Here is a 20,755-nt window from a genome sequence, read left to right as displayed (position 1 = left end):
CTCTCGAACAGCTAGAGGCATATAATCGGTTACCTGGGGCTCTGCCATGAGCTCGAGCTAATCCCTTCTTTAGATGTTTTTCATCATTTCTATACACTGAGTAGATCAAATCCTCCCGGGTGGGTAGTCTTTTCCAAACGCTCGAAGATTGAGCTTAATTGGCAAGGGGGAATCCTTTCAGGGGGTACTTGCCCTTCCAATAATAAAGGATGGCGGGAAAAGTTTGTTTTCTGTAGGGTTCCCGAATCCAAACATCAATTTCCAATGTTGGAGCACCCTGGACTCCTTCACCCAGATCAATCGCTCTCCTTTCCTTCCCGCCCCCGAGAAAGAGGCGGTTCGGGTCATCAAAGCCATTTCCTGGCGTTCAGAAATCCATGGACATGCCATGGAGTACGAAGCAGTTCTTCGCTACTGGGGTTTGAGCCACGGTGAGCGCCCAAAATTTTTAATTCCACTCTTTTCAATTCCATTCTATTTATGCATGTACTCTTTGTTTTTATAATGATCTCGATTTTTGGTTGATTTGCAGTGCCTCCCAAGTTTAACCGCAATGCTGTCTTTTCTCTGGCTCAAAAAGGCTTAGCCGCTGCCGAGGAAAGAGTTCCCCAAAAAGGGAGAAAAGAGACTCCCGAGGGTGCCCCTTCTCCGAAGAAGGCTTCGTTTGTTGCTGTCCCGAAAGGGGTTACTTCCCCGAGGGGGCTTTTGAGGACCAAGCCGGATCGTTTTGCCTGAGGAAAAGATCCAGTAATAGTTGAGGAATCCACCCATGATGATACCGCCCTTGTCAAGAGGAGAAGGGAGCTGACCAATGATGCTGCTTCTAGGAGAAGCAAGGTTGATCTAGGGGAAATTTATGTTCCCAAAAGGAAAGTGAATCTTCTGGACCCGGTTCTCTTAGATATTGAAGCATCTATTGATTGGGCCGTTAATGCTCAAACTCTGTGCTATCAAAAAGCTTTGAATGAGATGCTCGATGATGAGTTGGTGAACTCCAATATTAGGTGTGTACTGATTTTTTAACTCTTCTCCCAGCCGGAACCTTTGTAGTAGACTAACTTGCTTTCGTATCACTATAACAGAGTTCTTACTGAGAACTTCCATCGTGAGATGGAGGCAAATATGAGAGTTGGTCGTTTACGTGCTGACGTCAATCTCAGTAATGAACTTGCTGAGAAGAGGCTAGGAGAAATCTCCAAGTTGGAGGAGGAGATTGTTCGCCTTCGTCCTGTCTTGGTGGAACTTATTGTGGCTAAGTCTCGATTGGAGGATGTGAGGAAGGAGCTGGTAGAGTTGAAGAAAAATGCCCGGACCTCAGAATGCAAAATCGAGGATCTTACTCGGGAGGAGGAATTGGAAGAAAAGCTGGAAGCTATTGCTTCTCCTCAAGGTCCCAAAGATCTGAAACCGGAGGTTTGGAAAGCTTATGTCTTGAAATACTTGAACAGCGTTCGGCGAGTTGCTCAACTTGTACAATTTTCGGATTCAGCTTCATCCAGTATCTTCTCAAAATAGAGAAAACTTCCCTGAGATCTGCTATGTGTCCCGTTCTCTGAAGACTCTTTACTAGCATGTCGTCAATGTATACCTCCATATTTTTTCCAATCATATCATTAAAGATCTTGTTTACAGCTCTCTGATATGTGGCTCCCGCATTCTTCAAACCGAATGGCATAACTTTGTAAAAATAGCTTTCCCTATTGGTCATGAAGGCTGTGAATCTTTCATCTTTCTTGTTCATCAAGATTTGGTTGTATCCCGAATAAGCATCCATGAAACTCAATGTTTCATATCCAACCGTTGCATCGATCAAAAGATCTATGCATGGCAAAGGGTAGCAGTCCTTTGGGCATGCTTTGTTGAGGTCTGTGTAGTCAGTACACATTCTCCACTTCCCATTTGACTTTTTTACCATTACAACATTAGCCAACCACGTTGGGCACTCGATGGCTTCGATAAAACCAGACTTCTTCAGTTTTTCAACCTCCCCTCTGATAGACTCATGTTTTTTGATTGAGAAGTTCCATCTCCTCTAAATTACGGGCTTGACCTCTGAATTGATCCAAAGCTTGTGTTCGGCCATGGCTCGATCAATTCCTGGCATATCGCTTGCTGACCAGGCAAAGACATCTATGCTTTTCTAAAGAAAAGTTTTCAGTTCTTCCTTGAAGGGCTCTGGTTGCTCAGATCCAATGTAGGTGGACTTTGTCTTATCTCCCATCTGTAAGCAGATTTGTTCTAATTTCTCCACTAGTTCGGGCCTTTGCATGGTATCTTCATCCCGATCATCTCTTACCTCAATTGGTAAGGCCATGGCTTTTTTTGGTCCTTCCTTATCCTTTAGATAAGCCACATAGCACTGTTGAGAGAGTTTTTGATCTGAAACTACTTGCTCGATCCCAGTGTTAGTAGGAAACTTTATCTTCATATGTTTTGGTGAAACTATAGCACCTAGCTTTGTCCACGAAGACCTACTGAGGATCATATTGTAGGCAGGAAGATCCCGAACCACCAGAAAATTAACCCGAACGATAGATTCTTTCGGGAAATTTCCTATCGAAAGATCTAACTGGACCGATCCCTCAACTACGGCAGATGAACCTGCAAATCCATAGAGATGCGTTGAAGATGGCTTCATCAGATCTTCCTCAAAATTTAGCTTCTGGAAAGCTTCATAAGAAAGAAGATCGACCGAAGATCCCGTGTCTACCAGGACCCTATGCATCTCCCTTCGCCCGATTTCTACTTTGATAACTATTGCACCATCATGAGGCATGCTCACACCTTGCTCATCTTCTTCACCAAACGTGATGGGAGCTTCCTCCACTTTCTTTATTTTCTAGGATTCTTCTAATCCCACAAATCTTGATTTTGCCTTTAGTTTTCTCAGGGACTCAGGTTCGGGTCCCCCGAAGATAGTGAGGATTGGGAATCTACTAGGTCTTGCCAATTCCTTGCCTTTTTTAGATTTTGGAACCTCGACTCGACGCTCCCTGCTTGGCGAACGATCCCTTTTTTCATTCGTCGTTCTCTTCTCGTCCTCCCGAACTTTCAAAAAACTTTTAAGATGACCTTGATTGATCAATCTTTCGATATCTGCCTTGAGGTGCCTACAGTCATTAGTGTAGTGCCCAAAGTCTTTGTGGAATTGACAATATCTCTCCATATTGTTTTCTCCTGTCTTCCCAACTATCTTAGGCGGCCATTTCAAAATGTCTCGATTTCTGATCTGCATCAATATCTTCGATCAAGGAGTATTTAGTGGTGTATACTCATCTTGATCGGGTGATCGCCTTCTCCACGCCAGATGTGGCTTTCTGGTCCGATCATCATCCTGAGTAGGTTGCTTTTTTGGCTTTTCTTGGGGACCTTTTGCTCCTTGGTTGCTGTCTTAGATTCTCCTTGCGATGCATCGAGTATCTCTATTACTTCAGCCTACTTTTGGCATCTTTGCACTAATTCGGCATAGGTGGATGGCATATCCTGAAGTAGATATTCCAATAGCTTTCGGTGGTTAACCCTATAAAGAGAGCGGTTTTCACCACTTGTTCATCCAAATTCTCTATTTCCATGATGACTTTGTTAAATCTCTTCAGGTATTCCCGAATTGATTCATTTCCTCCCTGCTTGATTGTAAAGAGTGCTCCTCCGTTTTCTTGATCTGGATACCACTCTGGAAACGTCCAATAAACTTGTGGGTAAGGTTGTCGAAATCATTGATTCTTCTCGAAGGAAGGTTCGAAAACCATTTATGAGCTGCCCCAGCTAAGGAAGAGGCGAATACCCTACAAAGAATTTCATCAGAGTTTCCAGCTACCGCCATGGTTTGCTGATAATAGCTAATATGGGGAGTAGGGTCTCCCGAACCGTCAAACGCTGTGAAAGTAGGAAGTCTAAAATTATGCGGAAACACGAACAGGGCAATGGCATCAGCAAAAGGAGTCTTCCGGATAACTGAATAAATATCATCAGTTTTTCACCCTTGGGAGAGTTGCCCCAACCTTTGGTTTATGTTGGCAAGCTCTCAACCAATGTGCAAAGATCGCCCATCTTCCGTCTGAACGGTCACCCTTTCCGAACGTTTGGATGTTGGAGAACAAGTACGCACTCCTCTTGGCAATCTCTTCTGGATTCGGTTCGGCTGTCCTGCGGCCTATCATACCGATCGTCCCTTCTTGGAAGTTCGCCAACCCTCAAATCCCGGGCTCGTTGTAGAAGATCTCTTTAAGCGTTTGGGCCCAAATTCTGGCCTTCAGCTGGTTGTCCTTCCCTTTCAACAAAAATAGCCCGAATGTGTGGTATTTGCTCATTTGCTCCTTCTGCATGTCTTTGGGCTTCTACCTGATCAAGAGCCTGAGGAGCCACTACCTGTCTAACCAAAGTGTGGATCATATCCTGCATCTCTAGGAATTGGACCTGCATTTGGTCCATTTGTTGCTGAAGAGGATTCGGGTGGTTTTGATGTTCAGGTCCATCAACTCCATCTCCATGTGCTTCTGGGAGTTGGCTTCCTTGGGGAACATTTGATGGATTATTCTCCCCAAAGAGTGGTGGATTGTTTCCGATCCACTGAGCCACTGCTGCTGATCTTGTTACCATGACTTCTTGAAGCGTTTCCCACAAACAGAGCCAAATGATGCGTTCAGAAAATGTTAAGCCTCCAGATTCCTTATGGATGGCCTGCAAAATAGAGTTAGATGTGGCCCGACCGTGGGGGTCGGGAGGCCACCTCCGAAGCTTAAGTCAGTTCTTGAACTGATCACCAAGGCTCTGGCAAGTTGCAGAGCATAAGAATGAATGCGTACATTGGAAAATGATTCAGATACCTTTGGAGTGAGTGGATCACTCGTTTATATAGATTTTACCTCCAATTCTCGACCGTTGAGTGAAGTTTCAATCTCTATCAATGGCCGTCCGATTGTAGGGTTTCCTTCTAGATATTCGGGAGTGCAAGTAGTACCAATTGCGGCACGATTCCCTTATAGCTTTGGTGATAGTTGCTTCCTACAAGTCAGCTTCGTCTACCGCAAGGTTCAGGAGATCTTACCGGACTGATAACCAAAATGCGGCGTCTTTATGATCATTAAATTAGGGTTTGGTGGGCCTCTAGTTATGGTCTAACCTAGCTGAAGATCTTGAACCCGGTCCATGGGTTCGGTGCAATTTTCCTTGTATCAGTAACACATGAGCATGGTCTGCTATATACTTCTTCAGCATAGATACATGAAACACATTATATATGTTGGACAAATCTGGCGGTAGGGAAAGTCTATATGCTACTTCTCCAATTCTTTCCAGAATCTCAAATGGTCTTACAGATCTTGGACTTAGCTTCCCCTTTTTGCTGAATCCCACCACACCCTTCGTTGGTGCTATCTTTAGGAAAACTTTATCACCACCTCAAATTCTAAGGGCTTCCTTCTAACATCTGCATAACTTTTCTGACTTCTTTGAGCAACCTTCATCCTCTTTAGTATTACCTTTATTTTCTCACAAGTCTGTTGTACTAGGTGTTGTGGAGAACATATATCCCGAGGACCCCCCCCCTCGGGACGAACATACACCCCCACTCGGGATAGAGAAGTCTTCTTAAGGGAAGTCCTCTTAGGAGGATTCTGAGAATCCCTTATGGAGAAAACGCATATCCACTCGGGACTTGATTATTCTGAAGACTCGGGAGGAATAGTGTTCTCCCTTGAGAGGCACAGAAAACCCCCTTGGGCCATGATTATTCTGAAGACTCGGGAGGAATAGTGTTCTTCCTTGAGAGGCACAAAAAACCCCCTCGGGCCATGATTATTCTGAAGACTCGGGAGGAATAGTGTTCTCCCTTAAGAAGCACAGAAAACCCCCTCGGGAGGAAGCATATTCACCCCTTCAGGGAACATGCACGGAATAAGCTCAAGAAGCCCATTTGGACTAAGTCCAAGAGAGATGTTGAAGAAGACGGCCAGGTCAAGAGAGTTAGTTACAGATAACTACTCAGTAAGAGCCGTTCTGAGAATTGGGGAGACGAGTCATCAGATAACGGCTCTATCTGGTCCGACGAAGAAGGAGCCGTTATTCCAAAGAGACTCCACTCACTCTTCAACCGTCGATCCGAAACTCAAGGAAGCGCCGCCTCCATGTAACCTCTATGTAAACCCACCTCCTACATGGAGAAAGGCATGAGAACTTCATCTGAGTAATTACTCATTACGTTCTTGAGAACTCTCTCAAGAACTCTTATTGTTGCCTAGGCTGACTTGGGCATCGGAGGCGGTTCCCCGGCCAAAACTTGGCCGGACTGTTCTTGCTTTCTTTGTGTGTGCAGGCATCCCAGTTATTCCATTTGGCCGGAGAGCTCTTAAGGTGGTCATCTCAATATCCGGCCCCCGAAGAAGTTCTAGACACAACACTAGGTATGGCCCCAATACATGTTGCTCACCAATTTCATTCCAACACATTGGAGATCTACATTTCTTTTCATACAATGCTTATAGGGTGCCATCCTGATAGCGTACTGGTAGCTGTTGTTATAGGAAAACTCCACTAAATATAAGTGATCACTCCAGCTACCCTTAAAGTCAATTACACAGGCCTTAAGCATATCTTCCAATATCTGAATAGTCCTTTCAGATTGCCCATCAGTCTGAGGATGGAAAGCTATGTTGAAGTTTATTTGAGTGCCCAACACTTTTTGTAAACTTTTCCAAAACGTAGAAGTAAATCTGGGATCACGATCTGACACAATAGAATTGGGTACTCGATGCAACCTCACAATCTCCTTTACATATAATTTAGCCAGCTTGTCTAGAGAAAAATCAATCTGAATGGGTAGAAAATGAGATGACTTTGTCAATCTATCCACAATTACCCAAATTGCATTATAACCTTGTGGAGTCCTTGGTAAGGAGGTAACAAAATCCATGGTAATATGCTCCCACTTCCACTCAGGTATGTCTAGGGGTTGTAACAAACTTGAGGGTCGTTGGTGTTCTACCTTTACCAATTGACAAGTCATGCATTTCTATACATTCTCTGCTATCTCCCTCTTCATATTGTTCCACCATAAATTCTCTTTCAAGTCCTGATATATCTTTGTCCCACCAAGGTGCACTGAATATGGGTTGTTATGTACTTCCCTCAATAGTTCTCATTTCAACTCTTCATCCTGAGGCACATACAACCTTGATTTATATTCAAAGATTTTAGCTGAATCAACATTAAAATCTACTGACTTTTCATCCTTCATTCTTCCCTTAACCTTCTGTAGAAAAGTATCATCCTTTTGTTTTTCTTTAATTTGTTCAAGAAAGGAAGGTTTTACAATCAAGCTTGAAACCAATGCTGTAACCTTACCTCCAAGCATAACTTCAATTTCCATGTTCCTTGCATCTTCTATAAGATGAGGTTGACTCGTTATTAGAGTTGCAATGTATCCTTGTGACTTCCTACTTAAAGCATCATCCACCACATTTGCTTTATCAAGATTGTAGTTAATATTGTAGTCATAATCTTTTAATAATTCTAGCCATCTTCTCTGTCTTAGGTTCAATTCTTTTTGAGTGAAGATGTATTTGAGACTCTTGGGGTCAGTGTATATTTCACATTTTTCTCCATACAAGTAGTGTCTCCATATCTTCAGTGCAAAGATAATTGCTGCCAACTCTAGATCATGAGTTGGGTAGTTTTGTTCATGGGGTTTCAATTATCTTGATGCATATGCGATGACCTTTCCATTTGCATAAGCACACAACCCAATCCACTTCTTGATGCATCACTATATATAACAAATCCTCCAGTTCTAGATGGCAAACTTAAGATGGGTGCAGTTATTAATCTCTGCTTTAGCTCTTGAAAACTCTGTTCACTTTCATCTATCCAAGAAAATCTGACTCCAATATTCTGTGATAGTACGGCAACTCTTAGTTATGTCAAGGACCTCAAGTATCATGGAAAGACCAAACATATACAAGTGAGATATCATTTTGTTAAAGACATTGTAGCAAGGAAGAAAGTTGTACTTAAGCACATATCTACCAGTCAGATGGTAGTTGACCCTCTTACCAAACCTATAGCAAATGATGTTTTTATTTCTCATGTAAAGTCCTTGGGCTTGGGTAGATTGTAATTTATTTTTGTATTGAAATTTTCTTATTATTGAGTAATATGAGTTTATTCCAACATTTATTTTTTCCACTTTCTATATGATTGTGTTCTTCTAGCATAAAACGTGATATGTCATTAGGCATGAGAATGGCTCACTCATATGAGCATTTACCTCTAGCGCTTTAAAGGTGACCAGAGATGAGACGGATTGTGAATTACCTTGTGTAGGTCGATTCATAATCATGTTGTCGCCTTGATTTGGAATCAAAATGAGTTTTTCTATCGTGAAGAGAATCAACATGAATGTTCCAATTATTCATGTTGCCTATAGAATCTAGGTGCAAGTACTTTATGTGGCATTGGGGTAGTGACAATAAAGAAACTCGAGTTAGGCGCAAGAGGTGCGTCTAGACTAAGACCTGTATGGTGTTGGGAGAGACATACATTCTATTGTGTATGAGATGCTCCACCATAGCATGTATATCATACTATGTGTGCTGAGCGATCATTGGAAATGAGAGGATGGATGCCTGCTCCTTTCATTGTGTGAGTCCTAGCCTTTATGGTCCATTATTGTCCTTGATAACTTTTGACGACGTCATGAAACAAGGGGTTGATGTGGCTACTTTGGGGTGTTACCGTCTTGATTGATTCGACCTAAAGGGGCATTACCAGGAAAGGAGTCAATCCTAAGTGTAGTGATGGTCTGGGGTGAAAGGAAAGTTTGATTCAACTGCACCTTAAGAGTGTTTGTTGGCGCCAGCTGTATTAGTTACAGTAGACGTTCTAAGGACAAGAAGGTGATCTCTCAGAGGGATCAAGATACTTTTTGTCTAGTGAGTTTGAATAAACCTAGGACATTGTGGTATACTAATGCTTATTTGATGTGTTTCTTTGAGTGATGCTACGATTCTGGCCTTCTGGGAAGGTTTCCAGTTTGGGACTCACAAGTGCAGGTATATCACCGGTCGCACGACCCATTTGCCAGTATGACTTGTGGATGTTGGTGTCTGGGACACAAGTGGTCTATGTATCTAAGATACATAGTAGAGAGATCAAAATGTGTATATCTGGGATATACATGTGTGTCTAGGACACACTATGATAGAGAGATCGAATGTGTATATATGGGATATACATGTGTGTTTGGGACACACTATGACTGAGAGATTGACACTTGTCCTTGTGCAAGTGGGAGATGTTGGCATTTATTAATATGCCCAAGGGCAAAAGTGGAAACTCGCTTTTGGGCAATTACAAAATATAGGGTTATATTTTGGTAACCACCGCATCACTTAGAGACAACTGCATTACTACATTCGTGAGTTTCTGGAAAAACGGCTCTCACTCTCACACACTCTCTCTCACTCTCTCTCTCTCTCTCTCTCTCTCTCTCTCTCTCTCTCTCTCTCTCTCTCTCTCTCTCTCCAAGAAATGCAAAACCTAGGAAGGCTTTCTAAAGTTCTTCCTCTCCTTGTTTTTGGATGTTGATCTTCTACCATTCATCCACAACGGTACTTGGGTTGTGGATTTACTTCCCTTTCCGTGTGATTGTGGAAGATTTGCCGGTGACAATTTTGTGGAGGAATGAGGACATGGATTTGAGTTTACTTCTGCTGCAAATCTTTCTATTTTGGGAAAAACGAATCTGGGTAAGGATCTATCTCCCATTAATTTATAGAATAGAAAGATTAACCAACACATTCTATACAACTATAGAGTGATTTGGCGTCACTAGTTTTCTTTGTAACAACACCCTAGGGCAGGCATGGTTTATTGGTTTATAGAAACAAAGATTGAGGCTAGTGTGGGAGTTCTTGAAGCCTATCACTTGGAATGCCATGGAGACGCAAATCTGGTGCATAGAGGATTTCCTTGCATCAACGGTCGCAAACTTACAATTCCGGGAGCATATTGTTGTTTATATTTGTCCATGAGATGTCTAATGATGCCATAGGGAAACCTTGTTATAGGCAAGTAACTTGGACATGACTATACATGGTTTTACCTTTTAAGGGCTCTCTCCCTTATTTTATTTTTATTTTTTGTGTTTGGTAAGAAGATATTCATTCCAAGAGTAGGCAAACCGAGGCTGCGACATCCTGATTGCAAAAATCAAAAGCCAACAAGAGGAACAAGGGCATAGTGACTTGTTTGCCACTAACAAGACCATTCTAGTTAAGAATAAGCTACATAATTAACTACAAAATCCCCCTTAGAAGAAATTACATGCCGAATGTCTTCAATCATAAGGCCCGGTCTCTATAATTGAAGGGATTTCGCTGTTGATCCTACACGAAGAGACCTAGAAACCTAGTACACATTGTTTATTTATTATTACTCTTTAGCATTATGGTTTTACTGGTTTCTACCAAAAACCAAATGATTTCAGATGACACACCTGCCTACTGCTAGTGTGTACTTAGACATTTCAGATCAACTTTGGCTCGAAGAATTATTTTCGTCTATTGGGTAAGAATGAAAGGGCAATCGAGGTTTAGCCTTTGCAAGCAATGGTTTGGCCAAGTAAAGATCAGTTTTTGACTCATTGAGCTCAATTTTTGACTCTCCTGGGGTTGGTCCCCAGTCGAACCCTTGAAGAAGTCTCGCCAGCAGCATAATAGTCATAGCCGAGCCGAGCTCGACCCCTAAGCACCCACGCCTCCCGGTGCTAAATGAGATGAACCGTAACTCTGGTTCAACCAGATCAATTGCCACAAAGGGATCCTTTAAATGTCGCTCGGGCTTGAACTCAAGTGGGTCATCCCAAACTCTAGGGTTCCGACCTAGCCCAACTCTACTTATTAGGACATGACTCCCCTTAGGAATAAAATAACCAGCAACCACTGTATCAGCATTGGAGACATGTGGAACATTAAAAGGGCCAATCGGGTGTAGTCGAAAGGCTTCCCTAGCACATGCCTTGATGTAATTGAGTTGCCGTATGTCCGATTCTTCAACTAACCTTTCCTTTCCAACAACCCGGTCAATTTCTTCAGTAGCTTTCTGAAGCATCTCGGGCTTGTTAATCATCTCTACCAATGCCCATTCAACTGCATTTGATGGATTGTCCACCGACGCATACATTAATTACTGCAAAAAATGATTTCACACATAGCAACTTCAACTTCTGCATCATTAAAGAAATAAAGAATAGATGATGTACATAGAAAGAATCATACGACAATTTGAGCTTTAGTCTCTTCTGAGGATAGCAAGGGTTCCCATTTGAATCTTTTATGGAAATGAAGATATCAAGAAGATCTTGAGCTTCCTTCTTTTTCCCATCTCTCCATTCTTGGATCCTTTCATCGATTATGGGGTTATGGTACTTGTCAACAATCCTGATACCATCCTGTACGATTTTTTTATGTCCATTCAGATCGAGCCCCCACAAACAAGGCATGTAGTCGGATACACAAAATACGTAAAATTGAGAAAGCACCGTGAAGAGTGCATCAACATGTTCTTTTTCATCATCACCAGGTCCTCCATCCTTCCTTCCTTTCCCGAAGTATCTCTTGTTGAACATCATCTTCTTAATGACGTTTCCACAGTAATGCCTGGCAGCAACTCTTACGTCCACAACAGAACCACTAATGCATTTTGTTGGAATTTATTAATTTGATTAATAAATTAAATGCCCAAGGGCAATATTGGAAACTCACTATTAGGGCGGTTACAAAATAGGTTATATATTTTAGTAACCACCGCATTAGTGAGTAAGTAACGGAGTAATTCATTCGCACGAGCGAATCTCTGAGAAACGGCGGCTCCATCTCTCTCTCCCTCTCTCTTAGAATCGCAAGCTTAGATTTTCTTCTTTGCTAGTATTTGATCTTCATTCCATTAATCCACGGCATTTGGGTTGTGGATATTATTCCCTTTCCCTGTGATTGAGGAATCTCGCCGGTAAACCTTTGGTGGTGGAACAAGAACGTGGATCTAAACTTCCGCTGTGAATACTTCAAGTAAGGGAAAGCGAATTCAGGTAAGGAATTTTTTCCCCATCAATTAATTGAATTGAATTACTTTTGATGTATTACCAACATTGGTATCAGAGCCATTGGTTCCCACGTTTTTGTTCCTCCCCATTGTTTAATTTTATTGTATGGATCCAATGGGAGGATCAAGGGTTTAATACGAAACCCATGGGAGAATTGATAGGGTTTTTGGAAACCTTTAATTTTGATTCAGATCCGAGTGGGAGGATCCCTGTGAATTCTCCTAATGAAGATTTGCATGAATTGATAATCCATGATGATAATTTTTGTTAATAATTATTGTTGGATTTTTTTCATGTGTTTTTGGATGAATTTTTGTAAGAAAAAAAAAAAAACGTGATTTTCCGTTTTTTTTTGAAAAAAATTTCGTTCAAAGAAAAAAAAAGCATTCAAGGGGGACTAGTGCTGGCAAGAAGAAATCAGCTTTGATTTGCTTCAAGTGCCGAAAGCCTGGTCATTTTGCTCGTGATTGCACTGAGCAAGAGGTATGTACTGTGTGTTATACCTCATCTTGTTATGTAACAAGTTCTACTATGCTTGCTGAACTAAATCCTTTGTGGATTGTTGATTCAGGTGCGACAGAACACATAACAAGGGAACGCTCGAGCTTCGTGGAATACCGTCGTATTCCAAGAGGAAGCAAAAGGATAACGATGGGGAACAGTTCAAGCGTGGAGGTTCATGGCATAGGCACATGCAAATTAGTTTTGCGAGGTGGCCAGACGCTGTTACTCCATGATGTGCTGTATGCTCCAGACATTCGGCGAAATCTTGTTTCGTTATTTATCTTTTAAGACATGGTTTTAGAATTGTATTTGAAAACAATTCTTTGGTTTTGTATCCGGGTGATACAGTTTATGGTTATGGTTTTCTTGATAATGGTTTCATTGTATTGGATACAATTGATTATTCATTTAATTCTAGTAATGCTTTTGTTTGCCAAAATACCGTGTGTATTGATTCTAATTTGTGGCATGCTAGACTAGGACATATTGGCTTAGATAGGATGAACAGGTTGGCAAGAGAAGGTCTCTTAGGCCAAGGTTCACTATCTCGATTTGCCAACTTTGTGAGTCATGTCTAGCAGAAAAGCAACTAGAAAACCATTTAAAAAGGCTTTGAGAGCCTCTCTTCCTTTAGAACTTATCCATTCGGATGTGTGTGGACCCATGAATGTGCATACTAGAAAAGGACAGTCATATTTCATCACATTCATAGATGACTATACAAGGTATGGTCACATTTATCTAATTTCTCATAAGTCGAAGCTCTGGAATGTTTTAAGAAATTCATGAGCTTGGTTGAGAATCGATTAGATAAAAGGATTAAAACTCTTAGAACGGATAGAGGTAGAGAGTATCTCTCCGATATGTTCAAAGGGTTATGTGATGAAAAGGGGATATCTAGACAACTTACTATTCCAGGGGACTCCACAAAGAAAATGGGGTTGCTGAGAGGAGGAATAGAACCTTGCTAGACATGGTGAGATCCATGATGGCGCAGGCAAATCTACCCATCTCTTATTGGGGAGATGCTTTGCCGATCATGGCCTATATCCTCAACAGAGTTCCAACCAAATCGGTTCCTTCCACACCATATGAGTTGTGGACCGGAAGGAAGCCAGATTTGAGTTACTTGCGCGCATGGGGATGTGCAGCATATGTTCACTCTACTTCTCACCAATATGGAAAGCTTGGACCCGGAGGAAGAAAGTGTATCTTTGTGAGATATTCTGAACCCTCAAAGGGCCATGTCTTCATTAGACTAGATGAGAATGAGAGGAAAACGGAACTTGAGTCTAGGGATGCAACATTCTTGGAGAATGATTTTCCATCTCTTTCAGGAGTTAACAAAGAATCATCGGAATTCTTTGAGATACAAGATAGTGGTCTTGTCACTCCAGGGATTCAGATTCTCGGATAATGAACCCGGGGTTCATCCGGAAGATCCTAGTGGGAGTGGGAGTGCAGATGTGATAGCTACCTTAGACGGTGAGCAATCCGACATGCACTTGCGCCGTAGTAGGCGCGGGCTAGTTCCTCGTCGACGTTTCGACATAGAGGATGAAGCCTACATGGTAACTCCTGAAGAGATTGACTCGTGAGATGATTTCGGTCGATGAGCATGAACCAAAGAGCGTGCGGGAAGCTCTTGCGGGGTCAAGCTCAAAGGAATGGTTAAAAGCAATAAAGGAAGAGTTGGAGTCGATGAAAGTTAATCATGTCTGGGACTTGGTTGACTTGCCACCAGGCCGAAAGGCGATTGGGAACAAGTGGGTTCTCAAGATCAAAAGAAAGGCGGATGGATCTATTGAGAGATTCAAGGCTCGTTTAGTGGCTAAGGGCTACACCCAACGAGAGGGCGTTGATTATGAGGAAACTTTTTCCCCCGTGGTTAGGTTTGCCTCAATTCGCCTCATACTAGCCATTGTTGCTCGGTTGGACTTGGAGCTTTATCGGATGGATGTAAAAACTGCTTTTCTCAATGGAGAACTTGAGGAAGAGATCTATATGGATCAACCTCAAGGCTTTGAAGCACATGGACTTGAGCGCAAAGTATGCAAGCTTAAGAAGTCCATATATGGCTTAAAGCAAGCATCTAGACAGTGGAATGTGCGCTTCCACCAAGCTATGATGGAAAATGGTTTTTCCATGCTTGAGGAAGACCACCGTGTTTACACCAAGAGATCCGATAAATAATTATGTCATTCCGACATCGTACGTAGATGACATACTTATGGCTAGCAATAGCAAGGAGCTATTGGAAACCATTAAGAAATGGTTGTCCTCCGTATTTGATATGAAGGACATGGGTGAAGCAAGCTATGTGCTTGGTGTCAAGATTGTCAGAAATAGGCAAAAGAGATTACTGGGTTTATCTCAAGAGACCTATATTGACAATGTCTTGACGAGATACCAGATGCACAACCGCAAACCAATTGATACTCCAAAGGAGAAGGGTTTGCATTTGAGCCTTGATATGGGTCCTAAGACTCCAGAGGAGAAAACCAAGATGGAAAGAGTTCCATATTCCGGTGCGGTGGATAGCCTTATGTACGCTATGATGTGTACTAGGCCGGATATTTGTTATGCAGTGGGTTTGGTTAGTCGATACCAATCAAACCCGGGCATAGAGCACTGAAAGCAGTCAAGAGGATATTGAGATATCTCAGAGGAACGAGTAACTACATGTTGTGTTACCAAGGATCGGATTTGCGGTTAGTTGGCTATAGTGATGCCGACTGGGCTGGAGACATCGATGAGCGCAAATCAACCTCTGGATATGCTTTCTTGCTGAATGGCGGGGCCATTTCGTGGTGTAGCAAGAAGCAGGCTTGTATATCCCTCTCGACCATGGAAGCAGAGTATGTGGCATGCTCCGCTGCGGTTCAAGAGGCTGTTTGGTTGAGGAGATTCCTTCGACATACTGGGATTGTGATGACATCCAAAGAGGCTGCCCTTGTCTACTGTGATAGTACGGCAGCTCTTAGCTATGTCAAGGACCCCAAGTATCATGGGAAGACCAAACATATACAGTTGAGATATCACTTTGTTAGAGACATTACATCAAGAAAGAAAGTTGTACTTAAGCACATATCTACTAGTTTGATGGTAGCTGACCCTCTTACCAAACCTATAGCCAAGGATGTTTTTATTTCTCATGTAAAATCCTTGGGCTTGCGTAGATTGTGACTTATTTTTTGTACTGAGACTTTCTTATTAATGAGTAATATGAGTTCATTCCAGCATTTATTCTTATTCACTTTCTGTGTGATTGTGTTTCTTCTAGCATAAAACAACATATGTCAATAGGCAAGAGAATGACTCACTCACACGAGCATTCGCCTCTGGCACCTTGGAGGCGAGCAGAGATGAGACGGATTGTGAATGACTTTGTGTAGGTCAATTCATAATCATGATGTCGCCTTGATTTGGAATCAAGATGAGTTTCTCTATTGTGAAGAGAATCGACATGAATGTTCCCACTATTCATGTTGCCTATAGGAGCAAGGTGCGAGTACTTTATGTGGCGCTAGGGTGGCGACAATAAAGTAACTCGGGTTAGGCGCAAGGGGTTGCGACTGGACTAAGACCTGTATGGTGTTGAGATGGACATACGTTCTATTGTATATAGAATGCTCCACCATAGCACATATATCATACTATGTGTGCTTAGCGATCATTGGAAATGAGAGGATGGATCCCTGCTCCTCTCATTGTGTGAGTCCTGGACCTTATGGTCCATTAGTGTTCTTAGTGACTTTCGACGACATCATGAAACGAAGGGTTGATGTGGCTACTTTGGGGTGTTACCTATGGTCATGATAGATTCGACCTAAAGGGGCACTACCGGGAAAGGAGTCAATCCTGAGTGTAGTGATGGTCTGGGGCGAAAGGAAAGGTTTGATTCAATCGCACCCTAAAAAGTGTTTGTTGGGCGCCAACTGTATGTGTTACGGTAGTGAACATTTTAAGGACAAGAAGGTGATCTCTCGAGAGGGATCGAGATACCTTTAGTCCGGTGAGTTTGAATAAACCTAGGACACCGTGTTATACTAATGCTTATTTGATTTGTTTCTATGAGTGATGTGCCATTCTGGCCTTCTGGGAAGGTTTCTAGTTTGGGGCTCACGCGTGCAGGTATATCACCGGTCGCACAACCGATTTTGCCAGTATGACTTGTGGATATTAGTGTCTGGGACACAGCTGGTCTATGTATCTGGGATACATAGTGAAGAGATCAATATATATGTATATCTGGGATATGCATGTGTGTCTGGGACACAAGAGGTCTATGTATCTGGGATACATAGCAGAGAGATTGAATGTGTATATCTGGGATATACAAGTGTGTCTGGGACACATTGAAAGATTAACACTTGCCCTTGTGCAAGTGGGAGCTGTTGGAGTTTATTAATTTGATTAATAAATTAAATGCCCAAGGGCAATATTGGAAACTCACTATTAGGGCGGTTACAAAATAGGTTATATATTTTAGTAACCACCGCATTAGTGAGTAAGTAACGGAGTAATTCATTCGCACGAGCGAATCTCTGAGAAACGGCGGCTCCATCTCTCTCTCCCTCTCTCTTAGAATCGCAGGCTTAGATTTTCTTCTTTGCTAGTATTTGATCTTCATTCCATTAATCCACGGCATTTGGGTTGTGGATATTATTCCCTTTCCCTGTGATTGAGGAATCTCGCCGGTAAACCTTTGGTGGTGGAACGAGAACGTGGATCTAAACTTCCGCTGTGAATACTTCAAGTAAGGGAAAGCGAATTCAGGTAAGAAATTTTTTCCCCATCAATTAATTGAATTGAATTACTTTTGATGTATTACCAACAGTTGTATAGGTAGCGGACAAGATTATCAGCTTCTTCGGTTCTTGTCTCTAGAAGCCATCTAACTCTCATGGGATTTATAACTTGAGAAGCCACCACCTTTCTCATCTTCTTCCATTGATCACCCCATGGTGTAACAGCAGTGGACAAAAACCCACGGCTTGCATACCCAGTTGCCATTGTAATGGGTCTTGAAGCAAACGTAGAGTCATGTTTTTTCAAGAACTCTCTAGCAATTTCAGGGCAAGTAACCGGAATTACATGTACCTCACCAAATCGAAAACATGCGATTTCAATATTCTTCTCCTTCATGAAACCAAGAATCCATCGGAATACCGGCTTCTTACGGAACAGTTCTGGAATGCTACCAACTATAGGCCATGGAACCGGACCTGGCGGGAGTGGAGCTCGTCTAGACTTCTTATGAACCTCAGCCCAAAGTTGGACAATGAGAAAAAAGGAAAAAAAGATGACGAGTGCAGTAGTTGGGTGAGTGAAGCTCCTTAGGTTCCACTTAGGATGGTAGTCACCCAGTCTAGAATAACACTCCATGGGGAGATGCTAGAGGTGATGTCTTCCATGACTATCAAGAAGATGCTAAACCTTGAAGCTGGTGTTTGGGGGGTGATCAGGGATGAAAGGAGGAGGGAGGGGAACCTTACATATAGTCAGTTAATTGGCATATCTTCTAAGTTTTGTGATTAACATAATCCACTAACTGGTTCATGACATGTTTTATGCATGCGCATCCCAACACTACAGTAGATCATAGCCTTTCTGCCTTTCAGGTCTCTTTCATTTCACAGTCTCTTGTGTTTTACTATATATATTTCCACCTTTTTGGTGTGTTTGGATTCGTCTCTCTCTTCCTCACTCCTTCCACTTCTTTCTTTCTTGATTCAAGTGGAGCTTAGGGACTGGAGTTGAAGTGACTGGAAAATCTTGCTTAGAAGTTAGGATGCCTTAGCAGCATGGTTTCGTCGTATATATTTCTGAAGTGACACTGTCTCAATGATTTCCACATTAGTTGAATTAAAACAAAGAAGCTTGTGGTGGTGCGGCTGTGGCCGGCTTACAGTGAGGAAGACAGAACTCTTTACCAAACAATTTCAAACGTGCTTTCGTATGCAAGGTTGTGCCTGTGGTACCGAACAGGCTAGGTCGGTCGTTTTTCTAGGACAGTGGTAATTAGCTATAGCGGATGGTACACAGATATTATCTTCAAAGAAGTGGTATCATGGTGTGACAAGACTACAGTAGTTATTTTATGAGGTCTATATCCTCTCAACCCAACCTGCCCATCTACTTATTCACGAACGCTCACATGAGTGTGTGACTTACATTCACAAGAGCTGTCCATGTCAAGACAAGATAGTGTGTATTTCATGTTCATGTAAGTGTGGATGAATGGATTAAGGAGCAGACTGAGTGAAAAGGATATGAACTCCACTTTATAAGGATTATCAATCCCGGATCAAAATTTTCTCCATGACATTTGATGATTGGAATCCATCTCTTAACATTCATGGAATATGATCAAATTTTTGGCTAAATTAATGTCACTGGTAAAGATTTAATCTCAGCAGAATTGTTTTGGTGAAATTTTATAATTTATCTTTTTTTTTTTATATGAAATTTTAAAAAAAAATTCTTCCAATCGAGTAATTTTTAAAATGTTTAAATTATTTTATTTTTAAATCATTAGGTCTATTATAGTGGTGAAGGTGTTTTTTCCCCCTCACATTGGTGCTTGGTGTTTGTTTAGTTTAACACTCTTACACAAGAGTTCATATGATATGATACTAGGAATTTCCTAGCATATGATTTTTAAGTTGGCATCGTCATTTTCTTTCTTTCTTCGGTTGAGTAGGGGTAAAGTTGATTGAGATGAATTTTTTTTTCTTCTAATAACTAAGGTATCTAGATAGTTTATTTTTAGAACTTCATAAAAAGTGAGTTTAGGGTTTGCAAGATGAGTGAGTCGGCAACCGCTGGTGGGGGCAGTGGTGGCTAAAAAGGGAGGGGGTGTGGTGGTTTCTAGCGCGATGGTTTCTGGCGCGTTGGTGGGTAGTTTCCGGTAAGATAAGGTATAGCAAGAAGATCACCCACCTAAGGGTTAGGTATGGGAGGGTAGTTTAGTCATACTACATAAGGGTATTTTTGTCATTTTGAATTACTTTACACAATTTTACTCGTAACCAATACTAAAAATGTGAAACACCAATAACATTTGCACTTAAAGGAGGTGCCTTCAATTTTGGCGCCAGTTAAGGAAGCCACCGATAAAAAATCCAATTTTAAATCTAAGTTTTAAGTTTCGTTAGAGAAAGAAAAGGAACCAGAGTGTTGAGAGGAGGAAGAAAGATGTTCTTTTTCTTTGCTTTTCTTTTTTTTTCTTTTTCCCTGGCAGGGTGAGAATAGAAGATGATTTATTTTATTAAATTTTGAGAAGAAAGACAACTTAGTACTTAATTTAGGTTTAAGGTTAATTTTCCCTAATTATCAAGGGTATTAATGTAATTTAATAAGAAGTGTTAATAATTAATATAAAATTTCAGTGTTATCTTAGGATTTTTGAATAAATTAAAAATGCCATGCCATCACACATCACTAAACTAACGAAGCTTAACGAATGGGGACGTTAGTTATTATAGACAAAGTAGAAGGTTGGATTAGTAAATTGCAAAAAGTATAGGGAATAAAGTAGTAATTAAGCTACAACACTGGGAGGCAATAGTAAGTATCAAAATATTAGGTACACCTTCTATCAACAAATTATTTCTTTAAAATGATAGAAGCACCCCCCCCCCCCACTTCAATAACATATAGTGTCTATTCTATCCCTTTAACTAAAAGAATCACTTCACAGGAAAAAAAATGTAATAAAAGAATCACTTCACCCTTTGCTACCTTACTCCAATCCATTATCCATGATTCTGAGTTCCATAAACTCTCAGCTCTTGAGCCCTATTTTACATGGTCTAACAGGCAAAAACCACCAAATCTCATGCTTGCCTCTTGCTTATGGGTAAGCCTCTACCCCAAGCCCTCTATATCCAATCTCGTAGCCATTGGATCCGTCCATAATCCTAGCATATTGCAACCTTGTGATCTACCACTTTGTGGTAGAAAGTTGTTTATGTAACAACCCCTGTAATTCTGACTCGAGATCCTTATTGTAGGTTTGAGTACTTGAAGGTTCAGCCAGAATAAGATGTGGACTTTCCAAATTGAAGCCCATGATCCATACTCTAAACCCATGGATCTGGATTCAACTGATGAAGAACTTGCCATTTTGTGAACCCAAAAGAGATCTAG

At 41.5% G+C, this 20,755-nt stretch overlaps 1 pseudogene; it reads right to left on the bottom strand.

Annotated features, from left to right (window-relative positions):
* Positions 1 to 10,527: 10,527 nt before the first annotated feature.
* On the bottom strand, positions 10,528 to 17,989 carry LOC149007580 (tryptophan N-monooxygenase CYP79A68 pseudogene; annotated as a pseudogene).
* Between the last annotated feature and the right edge of the window lie 2,766 nt (positions 17,990 to 20,755).

The sequence above is a fragment of the Hakea prostrata genome, chromosome 8 (assembly GCF_041222555.1).
Source record: "Hakea prostrata isolate BN-2017 chromosome 8, UWA_Hpros_2, whole genome shotgun sequence".
In the NCBI taxonomy this organism is placed as follows: domain Eukaryota; kingdom Viridiplantae; phylum Streptophyta; class Magnoliopsida; order Proteales; family Proteaceae; genus Hakea; species Hakea prostrata.
Note: the sequence above shows the minus strand (reverse complement) of the source record. Positions and strands in the feature narration are given on the sequence as shown.